Below are 13,725 nucleotides of genomic sequence, written 5' to 3'. Positions count from 1 at the left end.
AAAAAAAAAAAAAAAAAAAGAGAGAGAGAGAAAAAAGAAACAAAAAGGAATGAAGAAACCCTATAGGACACCATTCAGTGAACAGATATTCACATTATAGAAATACCAAATGAGAAGAGATAAAGAAAGTCACCGAAAACCAATTTAATGAAATAATAGCTGAAAACTTCTCAAATATTGTAAGAGATATGAACATCCAGATTCAGGAAGCCCAAAGGTCTCCAACTAGATTCAACCCAAAAAGATTATCTGAGGAACGTTATAATCAAACTGTCAAAAGTCAAAGACAGAGAAAATTATAAAAGCCACAAGAGAAGAGTGTCAAGTCACATATAAGAGAATTCCTATCAGAGTATCAGCATATTTCTCAGCAGAAACCTTACCAGGAAAGAATGATATGACATATTCAAAGTGCTGAAAGAAAAAAAATACTGTCAACCAAGAATATTATGTCCTACAAAGTTATCCCTCAGAAATGAAGAAGAGCAGCCTTGCAAAAAATGCTTAAAGGAGTGCTACAAAAAGAAACAAAAGAATGATAATTACTGTTATTAAAAACACATGAAAATATAGAGGTAATTTCATAAATCAGTCTAAAAATACTCAGGGATATAATAGCACTATCTAAAACTCTCAGTCTTCTAGTATGAAGATTTAAAGTCAAATGGTTAAAAAATAACAGCTACAATTAGTGGCTGGGGAACACATCATAGATAAAGAAGTAAATTAAGGCAACAAAAATATTAACTGTGGGAAAGGAAAGGGGCATGAATACTTTTATGCAGCCAAAGTTAAGTTGCTATCAGCTTAAAATTGTCTATTATGCTTACAAGTCTCACATTAGCCCCATGGTAACCACAAATAAATAAATTACAGCAGATATGCAAATAAGAAAGAGAAACTACAGAAAACCACCAAATCACAGAAGTAAACAAGAAAAGGAGGAATGAAGAAACAATCTACAAAACTACCGAAAACAATTGACATTTTTGTCAGGAGTAAGTTCTTATCTATCAATAATAGCCTTTGAATGTTAATGGATTACATTCTCAAAGATATAGCGGCTAAGTAAACAAGACTCAACTATGTACTCTCTAGTCTTGTAGACTCACCTGATCATTAAAGACAGAAACATAGACTGAAAGTGAAGAGATGGAAAAAGATATTCTATGCAAATGGAAACCAGAGGCAAGCAGGAGTAGCCATATTTACATCAGATAAAATAGACATTAAGTCAAAAACTGTAAAAAGATGCCAGGCATGGTGGCTTATGCTTGCAATGCCAGCACTTTGGGAGGCCAAGGCAGGCAGATTGCTTGAGCTCAGGAGTTTGACACCAGCCTGTGCAACGTGGTAAAACCTAGTCTCTACAAAAAATACAAAAGAATTAGCCAAGTGTGGTGGCAAGCATTTGTAGTCTCAGCTACTTGGGAAGCTGAAGTTGACTTCAGATGAAGTTGAGGATGGCTGGAGCCCAGGAGGCAGAGGTTGCAGTGAGTCAAGATCATATCACTGCACTCCAGCATGGGTGACAGAGCCAGACCCTGTCTCAAAAAACAGCAGCAACAACAAAAACAACGTATAAAAAGAGACAAGTTCATTATAGAAAGATGATAATGATGAAGGAATCAATTCAACAGAAAATATAACAGTTGTAAGTAGATATGCTTACAATTGTTATACTATCCAATAATGGAACACCCAAATTTATAAAGCAAATATTATTACACCTAAATGGAGAGATACACTGTAATACAGTGATAATAGGGGACTTCAACATTGTAAAAATGGCCATACAACACAAAGCAATCTATAGAATTAATGTAATCCCTTTCAAAATAACAATGACATTCTTCACGAAAGTAGAAAAAACAATCATAAAATTTATATGGAATCACAAAAGACCCTGCATAGCCCAAACAATCCTGAGCATAAAGAACAAAGCTGGAGGTTTGTACCTGACTGATACTACAAAGTAGTACCTGACTGATACTACAAAACTATAGTAACAAAATCAGAATGGTAGTGGCATAAATACAGACACATAGACCAATGGATCAGAATAGAGAGCCCAGAAATAAATTTACACACCTACAGCCAACTTAATTTCAACAAAGCTGAGAACACACACTGGGGAAAAGACAGTCTCTTCAATAAATACTGCTGGGAAAAGTGGATATCCATATGCAGAAGAATGAGACTAGACCCCCTACCTATCACCATTTACAAAAATCAACTCAAAATGGATTAAAGATTTAAATGTAAAACCCAAAACTATGACACTACTAAAAGAAAACATAAGGGAAACCTTCATGACATTGGCCTGGGCAAGGATATTTAAAATAAGACATTTGTACAGGCAGCAAAAGCAAAAATAGACAAATGGGACTGCAACTAACTAAACAGCTTTTGCAAAGCAAAGAAAACTATTAACAGAGTGAAGGCACAACCTACAAAATGGGAGAAAACATTTGCAAACTATACATCTGACAAAGGATTAATATCCAAAATATATCAGGATCTTAACAGCAGAAAAACAAATAATTCAATTTTTAAAATAGGCAAAAGACTCTAACAGACATTCCTCAAAAGAAGACATGAAATTGTTAATAGGCGTATGAAAAAAAATGTTCAACATCATTAATGATCAGGGAAATGTAAATCAAAATCACTGAAATACCACCTCACCCCAGTTAGAAGGCTATTATCAGAAAGACAAAAGAAAATCAGTATTGGTTACAATGTAGAGAAAAGGAAACACTTACAAACTATTGGTGGGATTGTAAACTAGAACAGTTATTATGGAAAATATTATGGAGGTTTCTCAAAAAATTAAAAATATAATTATAATATGATTCAGCAATCTTACTACTGGTTATATATCCAAAGGAAATGAGATCAATATGTCAAAGAAATATTAATATCTGCACTCCCATGTTTATTGCAGGACTATTTACAATAGCCAAGATATGAAATCAACCTAGTGTCCGACAACAGATGAGCAAGTTAGAAAATGTGGTATATATATGGAATAGAATACTATTCAGCTGTAAAGGAGAATGAAATCCTGTCATTTGCAACAACGTGGTTAAACCTGGAAGACATAATGTTAAGTGAAAGAAGCCAGATATAGAAGGACAAATACAGCACGGTCCCACTTATACTTAGGAAAGAAAATTGATATCCCAGAAGCAGGAAAAAGAAACTCATATCCCAGAAGCAGAAAGTAGAACAATGGTTAGGACGAAGGGAGGGATGAGGGGAGAAGAGGTTAGTCAACAAATACAAAGTTACAATCAGACAGGAGAAATAAATTCTGGTGTTTCCTTGCATGGTGGGATGACACTAGCTAACAGTACAATATTGTATATTATAAAACAGCTAGAAGAGAGACTTTTAAATGTCTTCACCCCAAAGAAATGATAAATTCATGAGGCAATGGATGTACTACCTTGATTGGATTATTATACAATATAGATATGTATCAAAACATCAAAGTGTACCCTATAAATGTGTACAATTACACTGTCAATTTAAAAATAAATAAATATATATTTTTAATTATGGGATGTAGCTAAAGCAGTGCTTAGAAGGAACTTTATCATTTTAAATATTTATTTTGGAAAAGAAGAATGTTCTAATTAATTGATCTAAACTTGCACCTTAAGAATCTTTTTTAAAAAGCAGATTAGCTCTGAGAAGTTTGTTATTACCCACCTTCTGAAGCCTGTTTCTGTCAATTCATCAGATTCATTCTCCATCCATCTTTGATCCCTAGCTGGTGAGGAGCTGTGATCCTTTGGAGGAGGAGAGGCATTCTGGGTTTTGGTGTTTTCATTCTTTTTGCGCTGGTTTCTTCCCATCTTAGTGGCTTTTATCTGCTTGTGGTCTTTGTAGTTGGTGACTTTTTGATGGGGTCTCTGAGTGGACGTCCTTTTCATTGATGGTGAAGTTATTTCTTTCTGTTTCTTAGTTTTTCTTCTAACAGTCAGATCCCTCTGCTGCAGGACTGCTGGAGGTCCACTCCAGACTCTGCTTGCCTGGGGATCACCCATGGGGGCTGCAGAACTGTAAGAGTTGCTGCCGGTTTCTTCTGTTATCTTCATCCCAGAAGGGTACCTGCCAAATGTCAGCCTCAGCTCTCCTTTGTGAGGTTTCTCTGGGTATACAGGGGTTGGAGAGCTGCCTGAAGAGACAGTCTGTCCCTTACAGGATCTCAAGTGTTATGCTGGGAGCCCTGTTGTTCTGTGTAGAGATGCTGAGCAGGTACTTTTAATAAGTCTGCTGCAACACAACTCATAACTGCGTCTTTTCCCATGTGCTCTGTCCTATTAAGGTCAGCTTTATTTATGAGTTCCTGTTGTGCTACTGTCTTTTTTCATAGATGCCCTGCCCCACACGGAGTAGTCTAGTCACAGTCTGCCAGCAGAGGTGTTGCTGAGCTGCCGCAGGCTCTGCCCAGCTGCTGTGTGAACTGCCTCGGTAGTGGTGGACTGCCTCGGTAGTGGTGGTCACCCTTCCCCCGACTGAGCTGGACCATCCTGGGTCCAGCTGCGCTTGCTGTGAAATTCTCAATCCAGAGCGTTTCAGATTGCTTGTTTTGTGGGGGTGGTACTCACGGAGCCAGATTGCCTGGCTCCCTGTCTCTGCCCCCTCCCTTTCAGTTGAATGGGTGGCTCTGTCTCCCAGGCATTCCAGGTGCCAGTTGAAATGGCTGCCCAGATTTGTGTGAGTTTCTGTGCGCCAAGTTGGCACCAGCTGAAACTGCCATGCTGAAAACTTGTGGCGCTTTTCGGCCTGGGAATCTCCTGGTCTTTGGGCAGTGAAAATTTGTTTGGAAATGCAGTGGGCACTCACCCTCTGCGTTGTTCTTGCTGGGAACTGCACTCTGGAGCTGTTCCTATTTGGCCATCTTGGATCCTCCCCGCTATTCTTCAGGTCCCTCTATACCTAGCTAGGATCAATCACTCCCATTCACGTTTCCTAAGCTCCATTATCCTATTTCTTTTCTTGGTGCCCCTTCATAGAATCCCAGTCCTGAATGAGCACAATCCCCTGTATTAGATGTGTCTGCATCTCAGGGTAAGGTAGGTAGACAAAAAGAGACCTTCCTGATCCTTAGCTTCACCTCAGCATTCCTGCCTTCCTTCCCCTGCTCTAGATTAGTGGTTCTCAAAGTTGGAGGCAAGGAACCAGCGGCATCAGTGTTGGCTGGAAACTTGTTAGAGATGCAAATTCTGGGGCTCTGGAGGTAGGCCCAGGAACCTGTGCCTTAACAATCCCTCTAGGAGACGCTGATCCATTCTCAAGTGTGAGGAGCACTGCTCTAGACAGCCACCTCCCCACTCTGCAGAGCAAACAGTTTCCCCTTTCCACAAACTTCTGCCTCTCCACATCCCCCCACCCCACAACATTTGTACACTGACCTGTGCTCCTGCTTCCCAGAGAAACCATGGAAATCATTATGTGGCTTTTTCTCAGCATCCCTCCAACAGATCTGCCTGCCTGCATCTCCAGTGCCCTCTTCTGCCATCCAGGTACAGAGGAAGGAAGGTCTCCTTCCCAGCAAACGTGCCCTTACCAGGAACCCCATCCTCACTCTTGGCAACTTTCTGATATAGCTATACTCTTTCTCTCGTTCAGTTGTAACCTTTTCCTGTTCACTGGGCTCTTCTTTTCATCACATTATATGCCTTTCCTTTCTGCAAAAACAATAAACCCTGCCTTGATCCCACCCCGTTCTCCAGCAATGCGCTTCTCTTCCCCACTCATACAAATACCTAAAAGAAATCATCCTCACTCATCATCAGCATGTCTTCCCACCACTCTCCTGGACCCTTGCCTGTCCAGCATCCAGGACTAACTTATTAAATGTGCTCCCATCAGGGAATACAGAGACCAGTTCTTGCTACATATTTTATTGGACATCTCAAGTGCATCCTTTTCCCAGTCATTTGAAATGTCACCTTTGTTACTGACCAAATGGCAATATCTCCATGAATCTCTCTTGGAACTCAATTCTTTTCCATGTATTTGTTATTCTTGCATTTAAACCAGCCAGTATTGATTATTACATCATTATAATGTGATTTTTGTATCTAGGAAAACAAAACTCCCTTTGTGTATTCAGTTCTTGTTTGGTCCCTCAAGCATTGTTACTTTTTTGAGAACTGACTCCCCCCACCCCAGCTGCCTCAATCCATGTGGTCACAGTGGAGGCAGCTGTCGCCTTCCAGTGTGGCTTCACTGCATGGGTTGTGTGGACAGGAAGCTTTCACCCAAACTGAGCTGACAATCTCCTTCCTGAGCTTTGGGATGAATATGCTATGGTCTTTGTTTGACTGCTCCTTTGCAACTGATGAGCTCCTTTGTAACAAGATTGGGACTGCTGGTTGCAAATGTTTCCCTCCAGGTAGCCTGAGAAACCAAAACCCACCCTGCAGGGAAGAAGAAAAATGAGGCAGATGTGCAGAGAAAGACAAGCAGATGGGAGAAGCAGGGGTATCCCTTATACTAAAAAATCAGGTGTTGTCTATTTGGAACTCTACTTTAACTGGCCATCCTGGATTGTATGTGGCAACCCTACCCTTAAAGCATCTTGGTTGGCCTCCTAGGCTCAGGTCTCAGCCCTTACAAGGAGGGAGCACCCAGAGCACCTGTTAAGACAGGACCCTTGGTGTAAGCAGCTTCACATGAGATTTTCTCACTTACAACCAACGGGGTCCTTGTTCATTTTACAGAAGAAAATAGACATGAAGCAAGGTAAGTAGATAAAATATGTAGTAAGCTAGAGAGTAATAAGTGCTAAAGAAAACATAAAGCAAGAAAGGGGGATATGAAGTATAGGGAAGGGTATGTGCATGCATATGTGTTTACTGGTTTAAAATTAAGTCTTCCCTGAGAAGTTGTAAGGAAAAGGAGGGAACTAGCCATGATGATCTGAGGAGGCCAAGCACTCCAGATGGGGTAGGAGCAGGTGCTAAGGCCCTGGGGCAGGTGCCTGAATTCTTCAAGGCATAGCCAGGATGCCAAGCTGACTGGAACAGAGAGGTGGCTTTCCAGCAGTGCTGCTAGTGCAGAAGCAGGACTGGAGGCCCCTCCCAGCGAAGCAGGTTCTCCTGAGGCCATGGCAGGCCATTGCCTACCAGGCTGCAGTCTATGACACCAGTCTGGTAGCCAAATGCTGTCATAGTGCTGTGCTTCGATGCCACTATTTCTATGCCTATGGTATTCATTATTGTCATGCATCTTTCCAGGCATGTGTATATGTGTGTGTGTGACTCTGAGGTTAACTCTCCCCCTCTCTACTCGGATGGTGCCTTCTCCATCACAGTCAGCCACGCTGCTGGTGTCTAAACCGTCCTCTAAGCATACTTGTTGATCTACATTTGTGTATCATTGCAGTTTCCAAAAATGTCAACTACTCTTGAAGCAGTTAGGGTTGTTTCTGATTATAAATGATCAGAAAAGAATACATGGCAGATAGAAGACTGTTTGCTGGACTTTAGGATAAGGGATGAAGATACAGTTTAGAGAAGACTTCTTAGCCATGACAGCAGAGAGGGGTGAGGTACGGCATATCCCCAGGCTGGGGTCCTGCCGCCCAGGAAGGGGAGCTGCTGCAGGTGAGCAGGGAAGTGCTGCCTCAACTTTGCACCACAGTGGCCTTTGCGCAGGGTGGACCGTGCAAGCTCCCATGACCCAGTGCTCGGCAGGGGACAGAGACCACAGCTTCTTGGGCTGTGATGCTCCAAACCCCTCACCTTCCCCAGCTCTTCTCCTGTTTCAGAAGAAACTCTAAACCGAAGTATGTACTTGGATTTCACCTCAGGATTCTCTATCACAGCAGTTTTCAAACCATAATGTGCATTAAATTTGTCAAAACACAGATTGCTAGCCTCAGCTTCAGAGCTTGTGACTCAGAAGGTCTAGGATGGAGCCCCAGAATTTTCATTCCCAACAAACTCCCAGGAGATGCCGATGCTGTTGGTCCAGAGATCACGCCTGAGAACCACTGCTTTATCCATTTTCCGGGATTAGGTTCTAGAGACAGACCCTCTCTGCTTATCTGGAGACAAAGAATGGAGGAACTTGCCCCTAGTGGTGGTCTCCTGCTGTAAAGACTGATCAGCTCCCCTGCTATCAAACTCCAGCTTGCTAAAAGCTGAACGGTGGGTTTGATTTTCCTCCTCATCTTCATTAGCAGCATCTACGAATCTCCTTCCCTCGTGAGGTCTCCACTCGGCCCCAGAAATACCAGGAATGGGCCCCGGCTGTGGACCTTCATGCAGAGATGGCCATGCGGCGTGTGCCCAGGTGCCGTGTGGTGTCGGGAAGGGCCCGGGGTTTCCAGTCACTCCGCCTCTTCTCAAACCCAGGCGCAGCCGCCTCCTGGCTGTGTGGCCCTGGGCCAGTCACACAGTCCCTGAGCTTCATACTCCAGCTCCATAACATGGGACAACAATGCCCACATACTCCAGGGTTGCTGAGAAGAGTGAACAGGAATAGTGCAAACAGGAGTCCTTTGCCAACTATAAAGTACCCTGCGAAGAGTATATTATAGCCCCAGGAGAGGTTTGCAGCTTAACAATTAGCTGTAGATTTTTTCCCATCTCTAGTCATTTTTATTTGTGTTTAAGGCTTTCCTCTTTTCCACAATGGGCCTTTACCGTTGAGCCAGTGTTACTGATCCTAACTCACCTTCCATGGTGAGTTAATTCACACACTTTGACCTAAACTGCTCTGAAAAGAAAAAGAAAAACAATCAAGGTACATGGCATTAAACTCTGACCTTACTCCATCCAAAGTCAGGAGCTTCTTGATCTCAATAGTAAATAATAAAATGAGAGGCACCAACTAAGCAAGGCATCATTGGATATGCCCCCTGGGCATCTCTGTGTCCTCTCATGAGACCTGTGCTGAGTCCTGGACATGACCTCACCACCTCTTCTTTGGGACCATAGTCACTCAGGGAATGCATTTAATCCGTTTCTATGGGACACGTTTCTTCCAGATGATGGAGTTCAAATCTATTCCCATAATCCCATTAGCACTGTACTCAGTGCTAATAAGATTTTCAATAAATAATTCATTTATCTAAATAACTCACCCATAATTAACTTGTTATTTTAATCAATTAATTTTTCTAATAGAGCAAAAAATATATCCTTACAGATTAAGGCCACCAAGATAAAAACATACACTACACATACATGCTGTTTGCCTTTTTTTGAGACAGAGTCTTGCTCTGTCGCCCAGGGTGGAGTGCAGTGGTGCGATCTTGACTCACTGCAACCTCTGCCTCCTGGGTTCAAGCAATTCTCCTGCCTCAGCCTCCTGAGTAGCTGACAGGCATGCACCACCATGCCAGCTAATTTTTGTATTTTTAGTAGAGACAGGGTTTCACCCTGTTGGTCAGGCTGGTCTCAAACTTCTGACCTTGTGATCCACCCACCTCTGCCTCCCAAAGTGCTGGGATTACAGGAGTGAGCCACAGTGCCTGGCACTTTTTGCTTTTGACCTGTTCACTACCCTTCTAGAAATCTAAAAACAGTAACTACAGCAGCAAAAACTTACTAAGCCTTACTATGTGCCAGGCTCCTTTCTAAACACTTCACAGTGATTACCTCATGTATTCCTCACAAACTTCAATAAGCTAGGTACTAGAATTTCCCTTCTTTTATAAATGAAAGCAGACAGGTTAAGTATATCTGATCGACAGCACTTTGGGAGGCCGAGGTGGGTGGATCATGAGGTCAGGAGTTTGAGACCAGCCTTGGCAACATGGTGAAACCCCGTCTCTACTAAAAATACAAAAATTAGCTGGCTGTGGTGGCCAAGGCACCACCACTCACAGCACACCACTCCTCACATTTGGCCCTGCCATGGTGGCCCACTGAACACCAGTGCAACCTCTGGGAGTCTTCTGCACCTAGGCCGGGTGGAGAAGATCCAGGGATCCAAAGCCCAGGGTGCAGAAGGACCTGGGAGCACCTGCAATTCCAGCTACTTGGGAGGCTGAGGCAGGAGAATCATTTGAACCCAGGATGTGGAGGTTGTAATGAGCCGAGACCGCGCCATTGTACTCCAGCCTGGGCGACAGAATGAGATTCCATCTAAAAAAAAAAAAAAAAAACTGTATCCAATCGATGGCCACTAAGACTTAAACCTAGGCAATTTAATTCCTTATAACCACTTTTCCAGATGGCCTCCAAGATCTGTCTATCCCAAAGCACACATCCCTCAATACTATGCTATATACATTTTTTCATCCATAAGTTGGGTAAAAATTATACCCCATAGGTTTATTATGAAGATTAAATGAGTAGTACAGGTTAAGAGCTCATAAACGCGCTTGGCACACAGAAATTCCAGAATTAGTTATCATTAATATTAAAGATATACTCAGAAATACAGGCATTTATAGATACAAAGATTTTTTCAATCCCACATTGTCTATAATAGCAAAGAATTTGCAAATAACTCAAATATGCACACTGAGAAATTGGTTAAACAAATGGAGGCAAGCATCCTTGGTGGAATATTACATAGCCATTATTTAAATGAGTGTTTCATTATTTAAGAAAATGTACCAACTGTCCTCAGGATTTTTAATAATAATAATAGCTAACACTGCTTACTACATGCCAGGCAATGTTTTAAGTACTCAGATTTATTTAATCCTTACAATTGACACATTTAGGAAACTATATAACTATCAAGATCTTTTTTTGTTTTTTTGAGACGGAGTCTCACTCTGTCACCCAGGCTGGAGTACAATGGTGTGATCTCAACTCACTGCAACCTCTGCCTCCCAGGTTCCAGCGATTCTCCTGCCTCAGCCTCCTAAGCAGCTGGGATTACAGGCGTGCACCACCACACCCAGCTTATTTTTATATTTTTAGCAGAGACAAGTTTCACCATGTTGACCAGGCTGGTCTCAAACCCCTGGCCTTGTGATCCACCCACCTTGGCCTCCCAAAGTGCTGGAATTACAGGTGTGAGCCACTGTGCCTGGCCAACTATCCAGATCTTAATCTTATAAATTGGTGCTAGGAAAGTTTACCAAAATGAGGGTCTTCTCAAGTTAAACAAAACGGTTGCATAGCCTTCTAAGTTTGTCAGATTTTCATTCCTTTATTTATAAATTTATGTTTTCCTAATTATAAAAATAGTTCTGTTCATAAAGTTAATGACAACAATTTCATCACTAGAGATTAGGTGATGATGATCTCTGAGTGATGAAGTTGTGAATGATTTTATTTGTAGTTATTGATTTTTTTTAGAGACAGGGTCTTGCTCTGTCACCCAGGCTGGAGTGCAATGGTGTGACCATGGCTTACTGCAGCCCTATTTTTATTTATTTATTTTAATATTTTATAATCAGAAAAAAAATAGACTTACAATTAAAGGATTGAAAAGGTTGATCTGCTTTCACAATTCACAGTAGCCCTGACCATCGCCTGGAATGTCACCCTACTTCCTGTGGCTCCTAGGCAAGACACTCCCCTGAGCTCCCTGGACTCCAGAGCTGAGCCCCCCGAGGAGTCCAGCACTTGGGCTGGCTCTGTGTTTCTGTACTGCTCAGAGCTGGAGAAGCCCACAGAGTGGGTGGGGGACAGCACACAATAGGCGTCCTTATCCTGGAGGCTGAGGAAGAGGTGTTTGGGAAGGAGATCTTCAATGCCACATTTGGCAGAAGTGCTGTGTATCTGAGTGTCTGAGCCCAGCCTTCAAAGCAGAGCCCTCCTACCATGATGGCAGTGATGTGGTCCTCCAGGGTCTCCTCCATGGGCCATGCCAAGTCACCACCACTCACAGCATTCCACCCATCACACGTGGCCCTCTCATGGTGGCCCACTGCACCACTGCACTCTCTGGGTATCTTCCGGACTTAGGCCAGGTGGAGAAGAGCCAGGGATCCAAAGGAAGCCCCAGGTGGGTCTGGGAGCTTAGTGCCCCTGGCTGCAGAGTAGCTGTCCAACGAGGCCCTCAGTGGCAGCAGCAGCGCTGACGTGTCTCATTCCCACGACACTGCTCATTCCTGCCTGTCACCCTCCGGGAGAAATGGGGAACTCAGTTCTCAGAAAAAGCAATGAATACAGAGCTTCCCCCTGCTCCTGACCTCAGCTCCTCAGGCATCACCTCCCCAGGGAGGCCACTCTGAGTACTAGCACAGCTCAGGGCCTTCTGGGGTTTTCTCTTGCAAGACTGGGCTCCCCATCCAGGAAGTATGCCCCAGTTGGCAGTCACGAGTTCTGTTCTGGGTGGGCCGGCTTGCTCTCCCCTCACCCAGTGTCTCTGCTCACCTCCATATGCCCACATCTAACACAGCAGCTGCCCTTATGTAGATGCTAATACCGACTGGTTGACTAAATGGAGGGTAAAGCTAGTGGAAGGAAGGGAAGGAGGGAGGGAGGGAAGGAGGGAGGGAGGGAAGGAAGGAAGCTTAGAGATCCAATGGATGGCCAGACCAGAAACCTTTGGGTGGTGGTAGCGGCTACGTTCCCACTTCAGTTTAGGATGGACTATTTTTATGCTCCATATCAAATAGACTCACCTTGGGTGGGATGACCCCAGCTAGTAAAAAGGAGCCAGAACCATCATGACTTCAAGTTGTCTTTAAAACCCGTTTCTAATCACATACGTCAGGTCTTTTTTCCAGCTCAGCAGAAAACCTCCTCATGAACCCAATGCAGTTAGTAGCTCCCTTGGGCTCTGCAGGCCAATAAAGATTGGGTGAGGCTTGCAGGCACCAGAAAAGCCTCCCACAATGGCCCTGGCCCGCCCTGCTGCCCAGGCTGGCCAGGTACCTCCAGGGACCTTGCATACCTCTTTTTAGATGCTGAGTAGCAGAAAAATACACATATCCCAGGTACAGCTTGGCATCCATCTTAGGTGGGGCCTTTAAAAACCCGTGGGCAGCATCAGTAAACAGATCTGTCCCGTGAGGAGAGCCAAAGAGTTGAAATTCAGGTGACTTCTCTTTTCCAAAATGTTCCTGTTGAAAGGACAAAAGAGATGGCGAAGGAGTGAGGATGGCATAGAGGTAAAGGTAAAACAAACCCCAAAACAGACAAAGGAAACAGCAAGACATGAGTGGCTGAGGGTGAAGGCAGTGGCTGAGGTCCCCCACATCCCTGGGGCATGGTGAGGGAAAGCTCTACTTAAATTCTAGCTTGTCTGCCTGGTGTGGCCTCAGGAAAACTGCCAGGGCCACCCCTCGGGTCCACCCCTCTCCACTGCGGGCTGCTGCTCTGTGTTCCCATGGGGCATTCAATGAAGGCTGCCTTCCGCTCAGGTCACCTGATCACCCTAAGTGCCTGTGGTGGTCTCCATCCTGCAGAGGCTGGTAGTCCGACACTGTGGGCTGCAGTCAGACTTCCCGAGCTCCTCTTCTCCCTATGCCAAGCCTGCCACTGAAGGAGCAGCTGTGGGACACCAAACAGTCCCTTCCCCTTTCTGGCCTCCAAAAACCAAAGGGCTCTTTGCCTAGGATTCTGGTTGACTGGCCCAAAGCCATTCCTGACATAGCTCACAGCAGCACCTACCCACGTGCTCTTTCAAATGGCTGGCTGGCGTTTGCTTTTGCAGTGACTCTACATGAAATGTCACCTGCTGCCCTCCCTGACAACCCCTACCCCCTGCCTCCTTAGGGTACACACAATTACTCCCAGATACACTCTGTGAATCAGTCCCTTTGTCCTCCACAAAGGACACCATCCA

At 44.0% G+C, this 13,725-nt stretch overlaps 1 protein-coding gene across 7 annotated transcripts in view; it reads right to left on the bottom strand.

Moving 5' to 3' along the window:
* The window catches only part of LOC108287353 (serotransferrin-like), a 31,379-nt gene that overhangs the window by 5,522 nt on the left and 12,132 nt on the right, over window positions 1–13,725 (bottom strand). Inside the window, exons 2-3 of one of the 7 annotated variants that reach the window (XR_001818298.2) lie at window positions 12,813–13,418; window positions 8,621–8,742 (exon numbers count right to left, since the gene is read on the bottom strand). The exons of 1 other annotated variant lie outside the window; for it this stretch is intronic. The gene's annotated coding sequence lies outside the window, so the exon portion shown is untranslated. Of the gene's footprint in view, window positions 1–3,717; window positions 3,760–5,905; window positions 8,486–8,620; window positions 8,743–11,752; window positions 12,403–12,812; window positions 13,419–13,725 lie in introns of those variants that run through there. 5 more of the 7 variants (XR_005196489.1, XR_001818299.2, XR_005196490.1 and 2 more) reach the window with 5 other exon arrangements.

The sequence above is a fragment of the Cebus imitator genome, unplaced genomic scaffold (genome assembly GCF_001604975.1).
Source record: "Cebus imitator isolate Cc_AM_T3 unplaced genomic scaffold, Cebus_imitator-1.0 Scaffold340, whole genome shotgun sequence".
NCBI classification, from domain to species: domain Eukaryota; kingdom Metazoa; phylum Chordata; class Mammalia; order Primates; family Cebidae; genus Cebus; species Cebus imitator.
This window is presented reverse-complemented; position numbering and strand designations above follow the sequence as displayed.